Source organism: Condylura cristata, unplaced genomic scaffold (genome assembly GCF_000260355.1).
Source record: "Condylura cristata isolate star-nosed mole 26May11 unplaced genomic scaffold, ConCri1.0 scaffold00019, whole genome shotgun sequence".
NCBI lineage: Eukaryota > Metazoa > Chordata > Mammalia > Eulipotyphla > Talpidae > Condylura > Condylura cristata.
Genome location: NW_004567120.1, coordinates 553,022 through 574,705, shown reverse-complemented (window position 1 = coordinate 574,705; position 21,684 = coordinate 553,022). Strand labels below are relative to the sequence as shown.

The following is a 21,684-nucleotide window of genomic DNA, read 5'->3' as shown; positions in this document are numbered from 1 at the left end:
TTCAAGAAAACATATTAATGAGTTCAGAAATAAAATCAATGAAAGATAGATTGAAGCTTTAAATAAGAAAATAAATTCAGGATGTGAAGAGCTCAATAATTGAGATAAAGAACTCTAGAGAGAACTATGGAAAATGGAATTGATCAAGTGGAGGATTGAATCAGTGACCTTGACGATAGCAATGCATTAAGGAACCAGGTTGTAGATGAGAGAGAAACAGGATGTAGAAAATATAAAAAGGCAATTCAAGAACTATCCAAACCACTAAGAAAGTCAATATAAGAATTATGGGTATTTCAGAAAGGGAAGAGAGATACAGAGGAACAGAGAACCTGTTCAAGGAAATAATAGAGGAAAGTTTCTCACATATAGGGAAGGAATGAATATAAAAAATTCATAAAGTTAAAAGTAACCCTGATTACCTAAATGCAATGAGACCTACACTAAGACACATAGTGTGAAACTACCAAGAGTTCAAGATAAAGAATATTGAAAGTGGCAAGGGGGGAAAGCAGGTAACTGATGAAGGTATTCCCATCAGAGTTGCATCAGACCTTTCAGAAGAAATGCTACAGGCTAGGAGAGAATGGAATGATGTATTCAAAACACTAAAAAACAAAACACAAAAATCCTGCCAACCAAGACTAGTCTATTTGGAAAGACTCTCTTTCATTTATGAGGGAGAAATGAGTATTTTCCAGAAAAAAGAAAAAGGAGTTTGTAAACCACTACATCTCCCCTATAAGAAATGTTGAAAGGAGCACACCTATCTAACAAAGTGAAGATAATCCACAATAAATTAAATAATGAAATAAATAGATTAAACCAGAAAACGATAAACAAAATGAAAGTAGCAAATCCTCATATATCAATAATCACTCTAAATGTAAATGGACTGAGCTCAAAATTCAAAAGATATAGTGTGGCAGTTTTGTTCAGAAAAAATAACCAACTGTTGTTTCTTCCAGGAGACCCATCTGAAGATGAACATGGGCTCAAAGTAAATGGTTGGAAAATATTCTGAGAAGTAAATGGGGCACACACACACACACACACACACACACACACAAGGGCAGGGGCAGCCATACAGGTATACCATTTTAAAAAGGTAACAAAAGACAGGGGTAGGCACCACATAATGAATAACTTCCAACACATCAAAAAGACAAAACACTCATCTATAACTCTTAGCTATCTATCTATACGTATATCTCAAAAAGAGTATCAGGAGATAATAGACAACTATTAACAAATGTAAAAACAATCATTGGCTATAGTACAATAGTAATAGAGCATGTCAGTATCCCACTGACATCAATGGATAGATAAATTTAGACAGAAAATTAATTTAAAAAATAGTTTTACATGAGGAATTATACCAGAAGGTCTGACTAGATATGTGTAGGACATAACACCCTCAAAAAGCAGAGTACATTTTTCTCAAGTTGACGTGGAACATCCTCAAGGATGGATCAAAAAGATTGTTCAAAAAGAACTGTGCACAAATCTATGAAGAGTGAAATATCAAGTATCTTCTTTGATAACAATGGTATCAAGCTAGAAGCCCATCATAAAAAGAATGCTGGAAAAATCTAATGTGTGGAGATTGAACAACACACTATTGAATGTGTATTAGGTAAAAGAGGAATTAAAAGAAGGTATTTAGAAATACTGAAGACAAACAAAAATGAAGACATAACTTACCAGAACCTTTTGGAAACAGTACTAAGAGGAAAGGTTATAGCAATACAGCACATATCAAAAAATATATGTGTTTAACAAATAATTTAACCTTGTACATTAAGAAACTTAAAAAAGAGGTGTAAATGAAATCAAAAACAGTAAAAAAAAAAAAAGAAAGAAAGAAAAATTAGAGGCGAATAAATAAAACAGAAGTCAAAAAGTTTAAAAGATGATGAAACTGAAAGCTATTTCTTTGAAAAATAAAAATAGCCCACTAGCTTGACTCACTAAGGAAAGAGGAGATAACGCTGATAAATGGAATCAGAAATGAAAGAGATGTTACAACAGACATAGCAGAAATACAAAGGGTCATGGGACTATTGTGAACATTTTTATGGCAACAAATTGGAAGAACTGGGGAAATTCTTAGAAGCATATGTCTTTCCAAGACTGAATGAGAAAGGTAAAAGACATGAACAGACAAATTTCAAGCAAAGAAATTGCAATAGTAAAAGGGTCCCAAAAATCAAAAGCCCAGAACCATATGGTTTCAAACCTTAAAAGAGGAAGAAATATTATTCCTTCCAAAGCTCATTCAAGAGACTGAGGAAAATGGAATGCTTCAAAAACACATTTTATGAGGCCAAAGTTAACTCTACAACCAAAAGTTGATACAGACATCACAATAAAAGGAAAACCACAAACCAGTATCCCTGATAAACATAGATGTAAATCTCAACAAAATCTTAGCAAACTGAATTTAACAATACATTAGAAGGAAAATACATCAGGACTCAGTAGGTTTTATTCCTGGGATATGCAAATCAGTCATTGGAATTCACTGTACCAGTAAAAGAAAAGATAAAAATCATATGATCATTATCAATAGATGCAGTGAAGGCATTTGACAAGATTCAGCATCATTTATGGTAAAAATGGTGATAGAAGAAACATAGACCTCAAAATAATAAAGGCCATTTACAACAAACCATAGCCAGCATCATACTGATATTGTGAGGAACTGAGCTTTCACTCTAAGATCAAGTACAGAACAGGGATTTCAACTCTTACCACTAGTATTCAAGATATTATGGAAGACCTAACTAAAGCAGTTAGGCAAGAGAATGTTTAAAAAGGAATCCAAATTTGAAAAGAAGTAAAGCTGTCTCTATTTGCAGATGAGCTGTCAATATACATTGAAAATCCTAATGATTCCACTGAAAAGCTGAAATAGTAAATTATTATAATAAAGTGGTTGGTTACAAAATCAATATGTAAAAACCTTTTGTGCATCTATGTGCAAATGATGAACTAGAAGTGAAAGAAATCAAGAAAATAATCCCATTTACAGGAGCATCAAAATTTATTAAATACTTGGGATTAAACCTAACAAAGGAGGTGAAAGACCTCTTTGACAAAAGCTATTGTTAAAAATAGAAGAAAACACAAGGAAATTGAGTGATAAGCCTTAATCATAGGCTGGAAAAATTAACATAATTAAAATGTCTGTTGTATCCAAAATAGTGTATAGATTCAATGCAATCCCTATCCAAATTTTGTTCAAAGAATTAAAACAAACATTGCTAAAAATTACATGGAACCACAAAAGACTCCGATATCCAAAGCATTCTTGACCAAAAAATGAAGAGGAATGGAGGTATCATGCCCCCAGACTTCAGACTATACTATAAGACTATAGTAATCAAAGCAGTGTGGTATTAGAATAAACAGAAACACACAATAAATGGGATAGAATTAAGTGCTCTGTAATAATAATCTCCCCCCCCCCACATATATATGGATAGTTAATCTGTGACAGAGCGAATAATATATAATAGAGAAAGGAGTGTCTTGAAAAAATGCTGTTGGGAGAACTGCACAGACACATGCATAAAAATAAAACTAGATCATTCTCTAACACCATACACAAAATTAACACAACATGTGAAAGACTGGTAATCATAAAATACATATATAAGAAAACATAAGCTAAAGAATCCATAACATTGACTTCATGGAGGTCTTTGGGGACTCATCTCCAACAGCAAGAAAAATAAAAGCAAAAATAAACAAATGAGACTACATCAAACTAAAAACCTTCTGTACAGCAGTTTAAACTACCATTTAAAATGAAAAGCCATCCTACCAAATGGGAGAAAATATTTCACATCATGTATCTGATAAGAGACTAATATCCAATATCTACAAAGAATTCATACAGCTTAACAAAGAGATAAGTATCAACAACCTAATCAAAAAATTGGACAAAATAGCTCATTAGAGCACACAAAAAAATGTTCAACATCACATCATCTGGGAAGTGCAAATCAAAACCACATTGATATATCACCTCACTCCCATTAGAATGGTCAATATAAAAGAAAAATATAGAAGCTACAAATGTGGTAAGAATGAAGATTTGTCCAGCTCCTTGGAAAAGACTATGGAGATTCTTTAAAATACTACGAATAGATATACCATATAATATAGCAATTCCACTTCTTGGTAATTATCCCAATAATACAAAAGCTCTAAATTTAAAGGGATACAAACACTTCCCTATTCCTTGCAGCACTATTTACAATAGCCTAGTTATGGAAGCAGCCTAAGTGCCCAGTGATATATGAGTTAATTAAGAAGATGTGGGACACATACATAAGGGAATACAACTCAGTGATATTGAAAAAAAGATGTATGTAACTGGAGAAGATGATAGTAAGTAAAATAATTCAGGAGAAACACAAATACCTGAGATTTCATTCATGTGTGAAATATAAAGAAACTGATAAGCATATGCCAAAACAAGCCCCATGATTTCAGACTTGAGGCTTCTGAAGGGAAAAGTGGGAATGAGAATAAACGGGAAGGGTACCCAATGGTCTATGATAACAGTATCATAGTGACCCATCATTAATGATGGATGTGGTATGATGGGATTTCTCTGGGGATGTGTAAACCTAAATAGTTAACCCAGTTTTGTAAACTCATATTACCTCCACATCAAAAAAAATAAAGAAATCTTAACTGGATTTACATTAGGTCATATTTTAAAAAAATGGATCCTGGACCTAAATATAAGGGCTAAAATTATAAAACCCTTAGGTGAAAAAATAGAAGTAGATCTGGGTTAAGCAAAACATTCTTAGATACATCACAAAAACATATGCAGCAAAGGAAATAAATCAATGGATGTCATCAAAATTAAAATTCTTTTGGACTTGAAATAATACCCTCAAGTAAATGAAAAGACAAACAATAAAAAGGGACAGAACATTTGTAAATCATATCCCTGATCAAAGGTTTGCATCTACAACACATAAAGAGCATTTACAATTTAATAATAAGACAGCCCAATTAAAATATGGGTAGAGGATTTGAATAGATATTTATCCAACATAATACAGTAGGATAATGAATATGTGAAAAGATGTCCCATACTATTGTTTGTTAGAGAAATACAAACCAAAACGATAATAAGGAACCATTTCACATCCATTAGAATGACTAGAATGGAAAAGACAGGTAATAACAAATACAGGTGCGGACAGGGAGAAATTAAGCCCCTCATATTTTGCCATTGGGAATGTAAAATAGTGCAGCTGTGATAGAAACCAATTTGTTATTTTCTCAAATGCAAACCATTTAACTGCAAATATACAATATCCATTTGATGTTTCTTAGAACAATAGAAGGCTGATGTGACTGGAGTAACTTCAGCAATAGGGACAGTGGAAGGAAAGCCTAGAGTTGACAGGGATCACACCGTGCAAGCCCTTTTTGACTGTTGAAGAACTTTGGATTTTTTGTGAATGTGATGGAATTTTGAGCAGCGGATCTTGGATCTTAGTGAGTTTGTAGCAGCTGTTGTTGGGAATGAGAAAGACATGGTTAGTGAAGAAAGATATTAGATTACTGAGCCTCCTTGAAGGCCCAGCAATGATAAGGAACCATAAACATGCAGTGGTACACTCCTGCAGCTATACAGTTTCTTCCAAAAACTTGACCATCCTAGCTTTAAGAACAGAAAAAAAATGATAGACTGATTTATGGTTTGAGATTTGCGGTTCAGATGCTAGGAGGAAACTGGCCTAGGGTTATTTTCTTACTCATAAGTAAGTATTCAGGCTGTTCTCACAGATAAAAATTGTAATTGCAGGAGCCCATAAGAAAAGAGGTATTGTATTTCTGCCTTTTGCCTTTCACTGTTTTGTTGTAAACAGCTAGAAGAAATTGATTTGGTAAAAAGAGTATTAAGTCAGGAGACAGAGTTGAGCCTCAGATCTTCCAGTAACTCACAGCAAAGAGAAATTGTCAAAGCTGACAGCTCTAAGAAAGCTAAAGAAGTCATTTTTCTGGTTACTTGTTAATTCATGCCAGAAATTAGTTACTGTTAAAGAAAACTCTTCAAATCTCTTGGCAGTAATTCTCCCACATTTCCTCTGTTTTACCAATTTTCTCCTGATGCAGTTTAGCCCATTCGGCCTTGTGCTAATAATCACTTGTATAATTCCTTTTATGGACTAAAAGATATTTTCAGTCAGATCCTCTCCTACTGTTCAGCGTCCTACCATGGCTTCCCACCTCACTGAGAATAAAGTCCAAACTTCTCGTGAAGGCTGCTATGATTTGGTCCCATCAAAACTGTGGTAAACAAAATGTTCATCTGACGTACAACCCATCACCCCCTCTACACACTCTTTACCATAACACCTTGTGTTATTTTTATAATATCACTTGTCATAAAATGCCATTTTCATTTTCGTGATTTTTATCTGCTTCCATATTCCCTCATCCCCTTAACACTGAGACTCTTGAGAATCAGATGTTATCTGTATCATTGCTCGTCATTATTACTGGAGTATAGAACAGAGGAAGTGCTGAATACAAATGTGCGTGGGGACAGAGGAAGGGAGAATCCTCTTTTGTTACCCCTGCCCACTGCTAATAATCCCTCTTGAAATTTATTTCTCAGAGCCTTAGTTACTTGTTTTGCCCTCAGCTGGACTCTTCCATAAGAGAAAAACATACTGATTTCCTGACTGATGTTGAATGAGAGGATGATCATATTACAGATTTTCAGAGTCAGAGAGAACTAGGAATTGTCTTTTCTAATCTCTCTTGCCATATAAAAATATTGTGCACAACATCTATCCTAGGAATTCTTTGGTGGTACCTCAGAGGCAACGATAGGATGTAAAGGGGTTGCTAAGTACATAGGTTCTGGACCTCCACGTTGCCCACCCCTCCTTATGCTTTAGCCAGAGCAGTGATGATTTTGTTTATTTTGTATATTGGGATTCCACAGCAATTTTTTTATTTGGAAAAAACCGTTTGCTGCTAGAGCAAAGCTTGAAAATTACTGATTGGCCTGTACCTGAACATGCCCTGTGATGGGAATGTCTTGGCATTCCCCCATACAGTGTCTACATCTGTATTCAATACTTAACAATGTCACCATTGATGGCAGCCACCATTGATGCACATGCTCATTGCTACAAAGATGAATGTGCCACAATAATTTTCTTTTCTACATTTTTGGGGCGTAATACTGATTTTCAACTCTGCAAATGATTTACTGGTATAGATCACCCCCTTTAGGCTTTGTAACCATACCACACCCCCCACCAAGACACCCATAGACCTTCTTCCACCGGAGACCATTGTACCCCTTCCCCACTTTCCTCTGCCACTGCCCTCTGGTAGCCTCAATTCTACAGTGGTATTTATTCCTGGGGTTTCTTATAGGTTTGACTTTATCTGATCCTTTATTTCTTTATATTCCATATATTCTCTCTATATAAGTGACATCATCCAGTATCTGTCTTTTTCCTTTTGACTTATTTTGCTTAACATAACCCCCTCCAGTTCCATGCATGATGTCACAAATGGTAAGAATTTATCTTTATTTTTTAAAGATTGATTGATACATAGAAGAACTGGGGTACAGGCCAGAGGTGCAGGGGATAAGAGGATTCACCAGAGACAGTGGGGAACAGAACAAGCAGGTCTACTGAAATATACTACTGAGGGGAGCAGCAGGCAAGGCAAGGCAAGGCAAGGCAGCTCCATGTGGGTCAGCCTCCTGGCCAAGGATCAAACTGAGGCGTCCAGGGTGATAGCACTGAGACTTCGCCCCTAGGCCACCAGGGAGGCCCAGATTTCATCATTTTTTATAGTTGGCCAGAATCAGTTAGCCATGATTTAAAGAAGTTGGTTTTCTTTTATAGCTTCAGCTTGCGACTGCATGTCAAGGTGGTGTGCATGGCCTTCCGTGGCTACCTGCAATACTCAGAACTGCTTCAGATGTGGCATCACAGCTTCAGATGTGGCCTCACAGCAGATATCTCACCCTCCTTATTTGTTTCACATCAGTGGGTTACCTTTTGTATTTCAATATTAAATTTTACCCTAGTGATACCTACCCACTCTGCCAATTGATTCACGTTATTTCCCTTTTAAGTATGTCTATGAGACAATACTGCCACATCTAACTATTTTTAGACACATTCAATGAAAAGCTCCCTATTCTAGCACACATTTTGAAAAAAGGGTCATATCTCTAGACCCAAGACCAGCCTCTACATGAATTCATGCTTTGTTCTTCTTTTTCTTCATTTGTTCTTAGAGAGGAGGCTGGGCAGTGAATCACGGGGGCCTCAGCCCTTCAGATTTCCTGATGTGGATAGCAACTAGTCCATTTTTAGTGATCTGTTCCAATGTGTTTGTATCTCATAATGTTTGAATTTGTAAATATATAATCTGAAGGGTTTCTTTTCTCTTTTGCTCAAGACAAGAAATAGAAATCCTTTTTCCCATTGTTTAGACATTTCACCATTCCTATAGATTATTTTAAAATAACTTCAGAGCTAATCACGTGCCAAGCACTGCACTAGATACTAAAGGTATAAAAATGAATAAAATACATACTTTGCTCTCAAAGGGTACCAGTCTCAGAAACGAGACAGGTACAGGATGTAATATTGCAAGCCAATTAGATAAATAAGGTAGTGGAGGGATGAAGAAACTGTTGGAACTCAAGAAAGGAATCAACTTTCTCTGCCTGGGAAAAGAAGATGGAACTTCAGGAACATTTTCACAGCTGGATCTTAAAAGATGAGTAGGAGGTTGACAGACACAATAGCTGTCTGTCCATGTCCAAGATTACATATGTACAAAGCCCCAGAGGCTTGAAGAAATGTTTTATATAGGAAGAAAAGTTTGATACAGCTAATTTTGGATGTTTCAGGGTAACAGTGAGATAAAAGACCTAAGAAATCGGCAGGGACAGGCTTGTGAAGAACCTGTGTACTAGGCTAAAGGGCAGTCTTTTATGTCCTGTCGGAATTGAGAAATCTTTAAGTAGGGGAGAGGTAATCTCTGAGTCATGCTTTCAGAAAATTATAGTGAATAGTGTAAAATATAATAGAGGAAGGATCAGTGGGAGGGGTAGAGGACTGCTGAAGGCTCTGCAGCATGTGGCCAATTCCTTAACTATCCTGGGATGTGTTAATTTCTGTTTCTCTACTATAAAAAGGAAGAGCCACTTCTTCTACTTCACATGGAACTAACAAGGGTCAATGAAGTCCTATGTCCCCTGAGCCTCTTGGAAGAAAGCTTCCAGAACATGGCTAGGTAGTTGCAATTGAGATAGTGTACATCATATCATTTAACACTTACTCATGCTCATCTTATATATTTTTTAAAATACATATTTATCTGGCCTCACAGCTTGATTCAACTCAGTCATGAGCTCCTCAAATGCAGGGTCCCTGACACCTCACACTGTTCACAACCATTAGGGCAGATACGGAGGACAATGCTGCGGGTTGACTGCATGCAGCGTCCCTCTGGGGCAGGCCACCTGAGACTGAGGCGTCAGAGAAAGGTTACAGTACTGTTGAGGACCAGTAGTAATGTTATATTTCAGGGCTTATTCTCTAGGGGTGGCCATAAATATTCCAAGCCTTGCTCAACCAGGACTATAAGTGCCAGCAAGTTCCCTTTACTTCCTGCCTTGGACAGGATACTTCGTTATAAACCTAAGCAGTAAATCATCCACGTTCCTTTGTATAAAATAGAAATAATGCTCTACCTTGTTGTCACAATCTGCAGGAGAAAGCTGTTGAAGAGAATATGTGCACATTATAATTGTGTATACTATTTCAGGAGTTAGCTAGTCATTTGTTTATAGAAAAGGTATAAAAAGAATGGTCAGATTTTTATATTCTGTTTATAAATATTTTTACATGTGTATACATTTTTATAAATTCATTATTATGAATATGTTTATGTTCTGTTTACATTATAAATTATACATTTGTATGATTTCTATTATGAAGATTATAATATATAATTACAGCTAATATAATAGGTAATTTATATTAAAATGAGTGCAGCTATTACATGGCAGCATATTAGGTGATTTTAATCCAAGTTTTAAGTAATTTCAGTAATACACGGTTAAATTTTATAGAAGAGCTTAATCCCTGTGCCAAAAAAAGGACACTGGAGGCGTGTCCATGGTTTTCTCATATGTAAGGAATTACTCTAGATTTGCATCAGCTGAAGCCAAGGAGTCTGAAAGCATTCCCTGCACTTGTAAAGCATGCACTCTTCTCTCCTGATTCAGCAGAAGTTGTGATCAATTCGCTGAACACAATGGCATTTCCTCCTATCTGAACCTAAAATAAACTCCAGTCAATTTAATGGGGTGTACTTTGTAGGCTGAGGATGCAAGCACAGAAAGTCTTTGGCTCTTGAGACACTCATCTTGTGTGCCAGGACCAGGTGCAGAAACACAAAATATATATGTATAATATAAAGCCTGGGACAGCTGCTTGCCTGTGCTTTTACATTTTTTTCTATTTAACTAGAGAGGTTGAGCAGGCCCATTTCCATCAATTATAACTAAAATGTTTTTCTTTACGTGTGCAGGGAGAGAGCACTCTTAATTCTTCAATCAGTATTGATGTCTAAACCATTAAGGTTTTTAAGGTTATTAAATGTGAGTTTAAAATAAAACATGATGTTTTTATCTAGGATATTCATGGAATAGAATATTCTGGTTTTTTGAATTTTCTGGTGAAAGGGGTCATTTATATGAGACAGAATTTTTTAAGCTAGATCCTTTCTAAAATAATCCCCTTTTAAAGTGTATGTGTACATTTTTGCCTTGGTCTACACAGCAGAATGGACCTAACTGAATCATACTGCTCTCATTTAGAGTTACACAGTGTTTTTGTACCCTAGATTCTAATTGGATAAGGTTATTGGAGGTAACAGAAATTGACTAAATTCGAGCTGAAACTGGGGTTCACCCTGGGCAGTTGCTTTCAGAAAGTTGTTTGGTTTCTTCTCATTTACTTTCTTCCCTAAAAGCAGAGTGTATACAGAAGAAATTCAATAACCAAATGAAATCTTTGATTTGCTAATCTATACCAAATAAAAACATTTTAGAACAAGAAAATTGTATGTATCTATGTCAACTGAGAAAAATGTGTTAAAGAAGTCTAGATCCAACTCACATGTCCAAAGGAAACAACAAATGATTTTAGTTCATCATGACCTGTCTACTCAATTTATTCCCTAACTGTATTAATCTTGCAGTGATTTTCAGAGACCGACTCACCACTTTGATTCTGCTGTAACACAAATGTTAGGTTCTGTTTATAAACGACAATTCTCAGTGGTAAATAGAACCGCTTTATACTTGTTTCATTAGTTTACCTTGGACAATGTAATTATCCAAATGGAAACATGGTCTTTGGATTCTGAAAGTAGTTTACTCGCAAGAAGCACTTTTTACATAATGAATTCATAGTCAGTTTTCTTGATTCATTTTCACACAAATATTACCTTATTTCTACTCTCCCAAGCCTTCAGTAGTAGCTGCTTATCTTGCCAGATGGCATGGGAAGTGAGAGAGCTATGTAGAGTATGCTGCTATCACATTATTTTATTTGCTGGATAATATATGTCATTTTTGTCATGCAGTTAATGGATTTGTTTTTATGAACAAGTAGAGTCTTTTTGACCTGTCTGACTTTTTCATTTTTCCTGTATATAATCTAAATCCAAAGGTTCTAGGTCAGTAACTAAATTGAGTTCATAGCAGTGAGGACCACCACAAAGTCAACTCCTGCAAATCTGGCCCTAGGACATTACTTGCCTTTGGGGAGAAGGATATTTAAAAAAAAAACGTTTACTAAATTAAAAAAAGAGACATTTATTCCAAATCAAACTAACTTGAAAATTGAAATGATTTAAATTTGGTGGGTAGTTATAGGAGAAATCTGGAGAAAAAAGTTGCTACTGGAAGAAACTGTAGTCACTCATTTTTTAACCAAGAAGTGCTTAAACCCAAGTTAGGAAATAGTAAAGGGGTTAGAGGCAAACCAAGTGGTAAATGAGGAAAAGACAGGTGAGGAAGTGAAAGAAAAGTGACAATATGGGGATATTTCACTAACATTACCAAAATGAATGGTAAAAAGAGAAGAGGCATGAAGAAGTGGCAGAAATTATAAGGAAAAAGCAATAGCTGTAGAGTGCTATTAAAATTGTTTGGCATCGTGATTAAGCTGGGAGGCTGAGGAGCCAAAGCTTGCCTAAATTCAAGATCAAGATCGGTCACTTCTTAACGGTGTACCCTGTCATCTCCCTCTACTTAGTTTCATCATTTGTAAAATGGAAATAGTATATACTTCAAAGGGCTGTTATGAAAGTTGATTGAGTTAACATATTGAGGTCCTGATACAGTTCCTGGCACAGGCTAGTCACCCAATAAATGTTGGGTACTATTTTTATTATATGCCAACAGAGGAAAGCCAAGACATACTACCAGCTTGGCCCAAAATAGTTATAATATATAGAATTATAATAGCTATGTGAACACTAGAAAAGAAAATAGATATCTGAGCAAGCCCTAGGAAGGTCAAAATAAGCAAAAACACTGGAAACCTACAGTGCTAACTTTTGATACTAGGGGAAAAAAAGACGATTGGATGACTGCTACAAAATCTTTGCCAGTACAATTAAGCTGTTGAACAGTGCAGATATTTGGCTCTGCCTGGGTGAGGTAGCCACCTGATGTTTTATATAAATGTTTTGATGTTGTTATCCAAGAGTCCCTGAGTTTTTGGCCTAATAGACATAAAAACAGCAAATGAATATGAACAAGTACAATTGTGCGTTTTCTTAACTGTGACTTTGAGGTTTACAACTCACCATGGCATTTAAGAAGCTAGATGTTTCTGGTAAAGAAAAAGAAAAAGGCTGTCTAACCACAAAACCGCAGGCACATTTCCCAAAGTTTTCAGGAAAGTGTTTGCTGAACCTCGTCTATCCTCTGAATACATTTGTGTTGATGTGAAAGACAAAATGCCCTGGAGAGTTTAGGAATTATTTTATTCAGGTATTACAATAGGGATAGCATTTATTAATGAGGAATCTCTCCAGGAAAAGAAAGGGGCACTGGGGTTTTATAGGGACAGGCAAACAAGGGGGTCATCTGGGAGACTTCAGGAAGGGAGTCTTGAGGAAGGATGGAGACGGATCTTACCTCAGAATAATATAGTGAAGTAGGATGGTAGCTTATAGTTAGACTTTCCCTGGGGAAAAAAAAATGGGGATGGGTCTTAACTATCACTACTTTTTGGGAAGCATGGGACTGGGAATAAACATTGACATTGTCATTTTTCCCCTTCTGTGCAAGAGAAGTATTCATTATTCAGCAACTCAGAGACAATCAATCATGAACCTCCAAACTATGGTCAAGCAGGGTCTAAGGATACAATCATGTATCCCTTAACTTGTCTTCAGTCAATGACAGACCACATATACAACAGTGGTCACAATGAGCTGCACCATATGGCTTAGGTTCTAGAAGGCTGTACCATCCAGGTTTGTGTAATTACACTACACGATATTCACACAGTGAAGGCCCTAAGCAGTACATTCTCAGGACATGTCCTCATCTTTAAGCAATGCATGACTGTAGTCTCTGGATTTGTTTGTGTTATTCCTGTAAAACTATTTGAAAAATGTATCTAGAGGTGGTGGCAAATGATATTTCAGGTTCTTGGAGATCAGGCATCTTAGGTGGGATGATTAAAATGAAAAAAAAAAGGGGGGGTTATATTAAAGAGCCAGGAATTGAACACTGAAGGTAAATAGCCCAGTGGAGAGTACAGTCACACTCTCAACCAGAATGACCCGAATTCCCTTTCCTCCCACAGCTCCCTTCAAGTAACCACCATATTTTTCACAGAGTCTAAGAGTTGTTTTTGTTGTGATTTGTTAGTTCATTTGCTTTGGCTAATTATATTCATCATATGTGAGAAATCACCTGGGCATTATCTTTAAATTTCTTACTTCTACTTAGTATAATCACTTCATGTTCTCTCCACATTGTTACAAATAGCAAGAGTTCATCTTTTTTAATAGATCAATAGTATTCTTTTGAGTATATATATATAACAAATTCTTAGCTGCTTATCTGTCAGAGCTTGTCTTCATGTCTTGGCTGTTGTGGCTAATGCAGCTGTTGATATAGAAGTGCATATATCTTTTTGAACTAGTGTTTTTATATTCTTTAGCAAAAAAACGTAAATGTGGTATACTTGGGACAAAGACCCAGATAGCCGGGTATTTCTGTTTTCAATTTTTTTAAGGAATTGCCACACTGTTTTCCATAGAGGCCAGACTAATTTCCATTCTCCTGCCCCCTGCAACAATGTATAGCAGTTCCTTTCTCTCCATACCCTCACCAATACTTATTGTTGCCAGTCTTTTCAATCTAGGTGATTCTCGTGTGTGTGAGGTGATATTTTGTGGTTTTGAATTGCATTTCCTTTATAATAAATGAAGTTGAGCATTTTTTCATGTTCCTGTTGGCTATATGTATGTCTTTTATGGAAAACTGTCTATTCACATAGCCTATCTGTTTTGTTATTTAGTTATTTGTGGTTTTGTTGTTGTTGAGTTATATGAGTTCTTTATTTATTTTGAAAATTAATCCCTTTGTTGGATGTATGTTGCACCAATATATTCTTCTAGTTGGTATGTTGCTTTTTTAGTTTTGTGGTGGTTTCTTTTGCTATACAAAACCATTTTAGTTTATGTAATCCCACCTGCTTACTTCTGCTTTTACTTAACCCTTACAGTCAAATCCCTCAGAGCATCTCCATGGTCAGTGTTCAAGGGTGTATTGTCTATATTTTCTTCCATGAAAATTATTTCAGGTCTTATGTCCAAGTCTTTAATGCAATTTGAGTTAATTTTTGTGTATTTCATTGAATAATGATCTAGTTTTATTTTTTTTTGCATGTGGTTGTCCATTTTTTTCTCCCTTATATGGTCTTGACTCATTATCAAAATTTACTATCGATGTGTGTACTTCTTTCAAGGCTCTCAATTCTATTCCATTTTTCTGTATGTATATTTTTGTTCTAATAGCATACTGTTTGGGTTATTAAGACTTTACACTATGGTTTGAAGCCAGGGATTGAAATACCTCCATTTCCCTTATTTTTTTGGTCTTTCCTTCAGGACTACTTTGAATATCCAGCGTTTTTTGTGTTCCATAGAAAGTTTTTAATTGTCTGATATATTTCCTAGAAAAATGCCACTGAGATTCTGATAGATATTGAATTGAGTCTATAAATTGCTTTATCAATTTTAACAATATTTATTCATATAATCTATGGGCTCAAGATATCTTTTCCATTTTTTTGTGGGTTTTGTATTTTAGCATGTCTTACAGTTTTTAGTGTGCATGTCTTTCATCTCCTTTGTTAAGTATACTCCCAGGTAAAAAATAGTTTTCTATTATGCTAATTTTATCTCAATAAAAAGAATTTTTTAAAATTAGGTCTCATCACGTTTAACCTTACTACTTCTACATAGTTGTAACAAGTATGATAAATTTATCATACAGACCTTCTTAGGCTTGCTTTGCTGGAAGTTTTCATAAGGAATCTCACTTTGAAATTTTAAAAGTCTAGGAAGCTAAGCTTAGGCAATTTTCTCTGTAGTACCCATAAATATGGGAGCACTGCTTTCTTTTGAGGTCTTCCAAATATCCTAAGTTTTCATGACTTTTCAGGGAGTAAGCTTTCTTACCCACTATAAGGCTGGGAACCCTAAAAGCCAGGTAGGTACCAGGCTAGTTTTCCAAAAGGCCATGTTATACTATGGCTTTATATAGTCATCCTTAGTTCCAGAAAAGTGTATGATCATATCTAATTGAATGAGTATGAATGTTAGTGTCCTGGTTATGTAACCAGTGTTTTCAGTCATGTACTGATATCAAGTTGGATGTATTTTTATTGAACTTAAGCAGATAATTATATTATTATGAAAATAAGAATATCCCAATATGAGTTTCTGAATCCTGGATGGTTCAGGCAGACATCATTTACAAATGTTTCATTTCTTTTTACAAAAACAATCTAATAAATTGTTATAAACTTATATAACTATGTAAGTTTTATATAGTCAAAGAGAAATTAATTATACATTCAAAAGGAGAACTTCAAAAATCTCAGCAATATTCTAAATGAAACCCAGTCATCCCTCCTCAGTTCATTTAGGTCTATGTAATTAGTTCTTGCTCCACTCAACCTTGTGTTAGCAGTATCATTAAACCATCTGCTTCACAACTAGAGTTCTCAAAATGTTCATTTACTCATTGGTACGATCTCGACTCATTCATTGGTATGATCTCAAAGTTATTTAAACTGAACCATCAGAAGTCTATAAACAACAATACTTGGCATAATCCTTTTCCATGGATCTCTGAGATAGTCTTTGAAGATGAAGCATTCTGGCTTACAACTGATTGCAAATATTTTCAGGGACATGTCAGATTAATATATAAAGAACTCCTTGTAGATGGCAAGAGACATCAACATATTGAGGTTGGTCACTGGATGTGGCAAGAACGCAGGGAGGGGCAAAGGGGAGGGCAAGGGGAGCATAGCTAGGGCCGGGACATTCTAGTAAGAGGAACATGCTGGGGGCCCAACAATGGTGGAATACGGCACAGACTGAATCTTTTTAGTGAGACTTTTTCAATGAGGAGTAGTGCACACTGGTGAATATGCACATGTGAACATCTGGCTTGGTCAAAGGAACCTGGCTGTCTGCAATGTCGGTGGCTGAGCCCACAAGCCCCTCCCGGTTGACACTGCCAAGTAGGGAACCCACTTCCTGAGCCCCACCATTCCCCCAGCCAGGGGAATAAAGAGGGTGATGTGATGACTTGCACCCCCACCCCATGAGAATAGCCTATGTCAAAAATAATGGATACCACATATGTTGGCTAGAATTAGTAGAAAAAGAAGTATGCATCTACTGTTGGTGGTAGTATAATTTGGTGCAGCCTCTATGGGAAATGGTATGGAGACACCTTAACAAAATAAAATGGAAATACCTTGTGATTCAGCAATACCTGTCCTAGGTATTTACTGATAGAATATGAAAACTCTACTACAAAAGATTTATGCACTCCGGTGTTCATACCAGCCATGTCATGGAACCACCCTAAGTACCTTAAGACGACACATGCCTGGACACAGAAATTATGAAATATATATTCAGTTGAATGCTAGTCAGCTATTGAGAAAAATGAGAGTATCTTTTGGGACAAAATGAATGGATCTTGAAATGTACCCTCAAAATGATATGTGTATGTAAATATCTGACAAATTAATGAGAACACTTTATAATCTAAAGGAAGATAAAGTTTCTCTACATCTACCAATCTAGCCCCCAAAAGTGGATGAACATAATCTTTAGAGATAACAGTGCTCCAATATTACATGTACTATGCTCAATGAATACCAAGCATATCATTGGAATATGCCCAGACTGTACCAAGAGCATCAGGTAAGAAGATTCAGTAATGTGAGGTAGGTATTTTCTTTTTAATACCCAGTTGAAAACTAATAACTTAGCAAGTGCTACGCTCAAAATAAAAAGTAAAGTTGAGATCTGGCTAACATAAATTTTTAAAATTATGACTGACAATACTATATTGTAGTTGTCAAATATCTGGCATAGCAGTACTAGTAATATCAAAACCAGAAACTTATCATAGCCAATATGGGTATTGAATCTCTAGTAACTTCCTATTCAACAATGTTTGAGGTATTTATATTCATACCATTTCCCTGTTTAACCTCAGAAAGGCTGAGCATCTCTTCTGATTTGGCAACTCTTTCATAAATCAATAGTGACATATCAAATAAGCCTAATTACTTCTAGTACCCATTTTTATAAGGTGAGAAACAAATCCTTTGAGATTGTCCAGGGTCCCTCTAGACTTAGTTATAATAGAATGATGTATTACTGAAAAACAGTATTTTGTTCTCCATTTAACCAAAGTGACAACAAAAGATTTTATAAGTAAACATAGGAGGCAATATGATTATAAAGAACCTCAGCTCTTTCCTATGTGAAAAAAACCTCAGCTCTTTCCTATGCTTTCTTGAATAATGAAACATATAATAAAGTCAGTATAAGCCATAGTAGGTCATTTTGGAAAGACACAGGATCTTTGTCATCTGGGAAGATTACTTAGTGAACAAAGCCTTTGTTAACTCATTAAGAGAAAACCGATAATAATAAATAAAACTTGTCATTTTAACAGAGAAAGCCAAAGTCTAGTTTTATATCAGGGTAATATTTGATACTGAAGTTCTTTTTGGAAATTTTATAAGTCTTACAGATAAATTCCTTAGCAAGCAAATAAAATTTTCTTTCTGTGAACATCCTACCACTTTCTATGTCAATATATCTCCCATGTAGTACAACTTCTCTAAGTGTAAGAAGAAAGAAAGAAAGAAAACACAGTTTTTTAAAAGCTTCTAACTTTTTTTTGAGATAACAAATGGATTTCCAATACAAAAGCACACTTATTAAGAGACCCAAACACTAACAACCTCTCTGCAGCATGCAAAAATAAGAATCAAAAAACCCAAAATTCATAAAGCAAAAAATCATGCTTAGTAATTCACATATCAGCATTCTCTTAGAAATTATCTAGTCAACTAATCAATATCCATTCATTATCTCAAGTTAGCATTAGCCCAACACTTTTGGTTACCTAAAGATTTTATAAATTATATTCAAACTGGCATATTACAAAACATAATTACTGTTAAGAAAAAGTTTGTCAAAATAATGACTCAATTTGGTTAAACAAATCTACATTTGTCAGAATCTCAAACATTTAATAGAAGGAATAGCAGTTCAGTCTGTAAGCCTGTATAAATTTAGGAAGAACATATCCAAGTAGAATAAAATCTACATGTATATTATGCTGAACACTAATAAATTAGAAAAGACATAGCTGATTTTAATAAACCAAAAAGTATTAGTCTTGTTTGTAACAAAGATTTTCCTAGTTTATGCAAATTTGAATTCTTAAAACTTTTGAGTTTGTCTTCATTGGAATGCTTCTTTTAGCACAATGAAATAAATTGTCCTTACTTTCTAGGAAATTTGTGAATATTTTATTTATCTAAACTTATTTCAATAAACCAATGAGAATAGAGCTCCTTTAACTTAAAATACTTGTAATCTAATTTGGTAATACCATCTGGATGTAGGAAAATATTGTCCACTCACATAAAGAGTGGTAAAAGGCCTTTCTGAATTACAGACACCACAGTCATTACTATACTCAAGCTATTGCCACCAGAGAAACATTTCAAAGTAAAGGAAGGAACCAGAAATTTTATAGAGACAGGTGAAAAGGGGAGTTATCTCTGAGCATTATGGGAGTCATGGCGAAGCATGTTCTTACCTGACCTTACAGTAGGCTAGGGCAATGCCATTCTTTGCTGGTAACTATTCCGTGGGACACAAAAGGGTAGTTTTTTTTTTTTCTTAACCATCAATTGATTTCTAGGAGCACAGGGTTCAGATAAATTTTAATACTGTCAATGAGATGATTTTGCTTTGTCAATTTTGTCTATAAAATCTTTCTGTATTCTAACAGCGGGGGAGGGAAATGCACTGGACTGTGGTGATGGCACATGGGTGATTTGGTGATGGGAAACCCTAGGGGATTGCAACTGAGATGGAAAAATGCACAAAAATATGTAAAAATAACTATTATATATATATATAAACTGTTAAGATTTTAAAATTTTTTTCTGTATTCTCATATATATGTGTGTTATTAATTTCTGTTGCCTTTTTGCTGATAGGTTTTTTATTTATTTTTTTTTTGTACTTATGCCTTGTCTTCCTAGCTTAATTGTAGGTTCTCCAAGGGAAGGAGGTATGGCTTGTATTGATTTGTATTCTCCCCCTTCCCTATCGCCCTCCATTTCTTAAGATTTATTTTTATATATTTATTAATGCATACAAGAACTGGGATGGAGGCCAGAGGTGTGGAGGGTGAGAGAATTCACCAGAGAGAGAGAGTGGGAAGAAGAACAGGCAGCTGTATTGAAATACCCTGCTGAGGGGAGCAGTGGGAGTGACAGGAGAGGTCTGCTGTGCCTTGTGGCCCCTCCCTGGCCAGGGTTGATCTCATGGGACAGTGATTGGCAGTAGCTTGATAGAGCTGACTTTAAACACTGTGCCACCAGGGAGGCCCACCCTCCTCCTTTTACCTAACACCTAATGTTCCATCTCACCTACCCAAACGTTATTGTTGTTCAGTAGGAGGACAGATTACCCCATTTTTGATGAGCTATGAGAGTGGATTTATAAAATGTAAGCAGTGCATATTTGGAAAATAACATCTAAGAACTTTCAAAGTCATGTACTTTTATTTATAAGAAATTCATGGATAGGCAAGTCTTTTTTATGTAATTGGTTTCTTCCTGTTTGCATGCCTACCTAGTGGTGAAGCTATTTTTTTGCTGGGTGATCACAAAGTTCACTCTAACAAAGCAAGATCACATCTAATAACATTTTTACTAAATTCCTGCCTTCTGGTATACCTGTCCAATTGATTCATCCTGCAGCACTGTGTTCAGACTATGAAACATGTTATAGAAGAGATTTCATGAAGAATTTTATGCATTGTGTACACACTAGAAAGATCTTACAGTTTCATAGTAGTGAAAATGTCATCTTAAGTGTTGTTCATGCCCACAATTCATACTCAAGTAAAATATCAGGGAGATCTTAGGAAAAAAGGGGCTTGGTATTTGAAACGTCTGTGGAGGCAAAAGAAACTAAAGCATTTATGGGGTGGGAAAGGTACACAGTATTATGGTGATGGCACATGGGTGAATTGATGGTGGGAAGTCCACAGGGAAGTCCAAGATGGAAAAAGGCAGAAAATGATGGGAAAATAAACTAAAATAGATGATAGATAGATAGATAGATAGATAGATAGATAGATAGATAGATAGATAGATAGATAGATAGATAGATAGATAGAATTTAAGGATTACATATAAGTACACTTGGTGGCCTTGTGGTCAAACAGCAGGGTGTAAAGAAATTTATTTGTACAGTGTTAATAAAAGAAACTAAAGCATTTAGGATAAAACCTTAACAATAAATTATAATACATTCTCAATGACAATTTTATTTTACTTATACTCACTAAGGTTTTATGGAAGCATATAGAAGAGTAAGTTAATGTTGATAAGAGGTTAAAGTGACACATTATCACCCGTAGCAAAAAAGTTAGACGCCATAAAAGTCAATGAAGATGATTTTAGTGATGGAAACAAAATAACTTTAGAAGAAGCTATTTCGGTCTCTATTATAGTAATTATATTTACAGAAAGTCAACCTTATTATGCTGCCCAGAAGGCTGTGTATTTGTACATTCCACACTCAGTTTTTATAAGCAACAAGTGCCAAGATTTACTAAAAAACACACAGAGACAATTTCTAGGTTGTGTCATAGGGTCAGTGCAGAAAATTCAATCACCAACATCTATATCTGACTGAGCAGGATTGCCTTTACGGCCCCTTCTAGATCCTAGGTTTCTTAAAGTCTTGTAAGTGATGATCAGCGTTCATCATGAT

General features: G+C 35.4%; 1 protein-coding gene across 5 annotated transcripts in view; it reads left to right on the top strand.

The window, feature by feature from the left end:
* HDAC8 (histone deacetylase 8) overlaps positions 1-21,684 on the top strand; it is a 252,873-nt gene that overhangs the window by 67,540 nt on the left and 163,649 nt on the right. The window lies entirely within an intron of this gene.